Source organism: Callospermophilus lateralis, chromosome 6 (assembly GCF_048772815.1).
Source record: "Callospermophilus lateralis isolate mCalLat2 chromosome 6, mCalLat2.hap1, whole genome shotgun sequence".
Taxonomy (NCBI): Eukaryota; Metazoa; Chordata; class Mammalia; order Rodentia; family Sciuridae; genus Callospermophilus; species Callospermophilus lateralis.
In genome coordinates this window covers 40,807,942-40,811,206 of record NC_135310.1, presented here as the reverse complement: position 1 = coordinate 40,811,206, position 3,265 = coordinate 40,807,942, and the positions used below count along the sequence as shown (strand labels likewise).

Genomic DNA, 3,265 nt, shown 5'->3' with positions numbered 1-3,265 from the left:
AATTGAGATACTTTGAACAGTGAAACAGGGGGCATTATTAATAACTACATCCAGACAATAGGAGTGACCAAGACCACTGGGGCAGGCCAAATACATATGATTTTCCTGTCTAGATAATGAAAAATCAATGCCTCCACAACAACACTAAATGCTGACACAGATGGGGAGCAACAGGAATTTGCATTTGTTGCTGAAGGGGTTGCTAAAAGGGTTTGACTACTTCAGAAGGCCGTTTGGAAGTTTCTTTAAAAATCAAACAAATGCTTTTTGGCAACAGGGTTGCAGCAGGAACACAAGTGTTTTGGAAACCATCACTAAATCAAAGCCAAAATGGAAAAGGAAAAAAATTGTATTGACATTGTTGTCATTGGACATGTCGAATCAGGCAAGTCCACCACTACTGGCCATCTGATCTACAAATATGGTGGGATCAACAACAACAACAACAACAACAACAAAACATTGACAAAAGTGAACAGGAGTCTGCTAAGGTGGTAAGAGGCACCTCAGTATGCCCAAGTCTTGCATAAACTGAAAGCTGAACATGAGCATGGTATCACCGTTGACATATCCCTGTGGGAATTTGAGACCAGTAAGTGTCATGCAACTAGAACTCTTGCCCACAGCCATGGAGATTTCACCAGAAACCTGATTACAGACACATCTCAGGCCAATTGTGCTGCCCTGATGGTCACTGCTGGTGTTGGTAAATTTGAAGCTGGTATCCCCAAGAATGGGCAAATCCCTGAACATGCCTTTCTGATTTACACACTGAGTGTGAAAAAAACTTATTGTTGGTGTTAATAAAATGAATTCCACTGAGTGACCCTAGAGTCAGAAGAAATACAAAGAAATGGTTAAGGAAGTCAGCATCCACGTTAAGAAAACTGGCTACAATTCTGACACAGTGGAGTTTGTGCCAATTTCTGGTTGGAAGGGTGACAGTATGCTGGAGCCAAGGCTAATATGCCTTGGTTCAAGGGATGGAAAGTCACCCGTAAAGAGGGAAGTGCCAGGGGAATCATGGTCCTTGAAGCTTTGGATTCATCCTACCACCAGTCCATTCAACTGACAAGCCTTTGCATTTGTCCTTCCAGGATGTCTACAAAATTAATGATATTAGTAATGTGCCTGTGGGCCCAGTGGAAGCTTTGCTCCAGTCCATGTCACAACTGAAGTCAAGTCAGTTGAAATGCACCATGAGGCTTTGAGTGAAGCTCTTCCTGGGGTCAATGTGGGCTTTAATGTCAAGAACGTGTCTATCAAATATGCTGATCATGGCAATGTTGCTGGTCACATCAAAAATGACCCACCGATGGAAGCAGCTAGTTTCATTGCTCAGTGATTATCCTGAACCTGCCAAGCCATCAGTGCCCCTGTCCTGGATTGTCACACAGCTCACAATGCTTGCAAGCTGCAGAGCTGAAAGAAAAGATTGATCATCATTCTGGTAAGAAGCTGGAAGATGGTTCTAAATTCTTGAATTCATCTGAAACTGACATTGTTGATTTGATTCCAGGCAGGTTATGACAGTCCAGAAAGCTCAGAAAGCTAAAGAAATATTACCCCTAATGCCTGCCACCCCAGACTTAATCCATTATGAAAGAACAGTCTCAAAACTTGTTGTCCCAATTGGCCATTCAGGTTTAATAGTAAAAGACTGGTTATGATAACAATGCATCATGAAAACTTCAGAGGAAAGGAGAGTGTTTTATGGACCACTGGGGCATTTTTGGTGTATGTGTGTATGTGGCAGTTTTCAGTTATTAGTTTTTTTAAATCCATACTTTTTAATGGAAACAACTTGACTGAAAATCTGTCACAGAATTTTGAGAGCCATTAAAACTAAAGTTTAGAGGAAAAAAAAAAAAAAGCTAAACCTACTCTTACCATACTATCCAGCATTGTGCCACTTGTTATTTACTCAAAAGTGGTGGAAACTTATGTCCACACAAAAATCTGCACATGGGTGTTTGTGACAGCTTTATTTAAAATAGCCTAAACTTGGAAGCAACTAAGGTGTTCTCTGGAACTGATAAACTCTTATATCCAGGCAATGGAATATCATTCAACATTTAAAGAAATGAGTTATCAAGCCATGAAAACACATGGGGCCAATTTAAATGCTAACTATTAAGTGGGAAAAAAACATTCTGAAGAGGCTACATAATGTAGGAGTTCAAATATAGAAATTTCTGGAAAATGTAAAACTATGAAGACAATAAAAAGATTGGTAGCTGCCAGGGATGAAGGATGAAGGTAAGATGGATACATGGAGTACATTTTTTTTTAGTTCTGGGAAACTACTCTGTACCACATAATAATGATGGTTACATGTCATCATGTATTTGTCTAAATCCACACAGCACCAGAAGTGAACCCTAATGTAACCATGGACTGGATATAATGCTGTGTCCATGTAGCTCCATCAGTTGAAACAGGTTTGTGGATAAGAAGGAAGTGGTGGATGGGGGCAGGGCAGTGGTACATAGGGATCCTCTATCCCAAATTTTGCTGTTAATCTGAAAATTCACTTACAATTAAGACTGCTATATACTCAGAGGTCTTAAAATCAGCATAATTTAGTGATGCAGCCATATCAATGTTTATAGTAGCTCAATTCACAATAGCAAAGCTATGGAACCAACCAAGGTTCCCTTCAACAGATGAATGGATAAAGATAATGTGACATAAATACACAATGAAATATTACTCAGCCATGAAGAAGAATAAAATTATGGTATTTGCCAGTAAATGAGTAGAACTGGAGACTGTTATGCTAAGTGAAATAAGCCAGTCCCAAAAAGCCAAAGACCAAATGTTCTCTCTGATATGTGGATGCTAACCCAAGATAAGTGGGGGAGGGGAAAGTTCATTGGATTAGACAAAGGGGGATAATGGAAAGGGAGAGGGAATCAGAATAGGAAAGACAGTAAAATGAATTGGACACAACCCTTCTATGTTCATATATACATATATATACAGTGAAACTCCACATGGTATACAACCAAAAGAATGGGATCCTAACTAGAATAAATTATATTCCATGTATGTATAATATGTCAAAATACACTCTATTGTCATGTATATCTAAAAAGAACAAGTTTTTTTAAGAGAGAGAGAGAGAGAGAGAGAGAGAGAGAACTTTTTAACATTTATTTTTTAGTTTTCAGTGGACACAACATCTTTATTTTATTTTTATGTGGTGCTGAGGATAGAACCCAGTGCCTCACATATGCCAGGTGAGCGTGTTACTGCTTGAGCC

The 3,265-nt window shown here is 39.1% G+C and overlaps 1 pseudogene; it reads left to right on the top strand.

Moving 5' to 3' along the window:
* Positions 1-330: 330 nt before the first annotated feature.
* Positions 331-1,530, top strand: LOC143401831 (elongation factor 1-alpha 1 pseudogene; annotated as a pseudogene).
* The last annotated feature ends 1,735 nt before the right edge of the window (positions 1,531-3,265 follow it).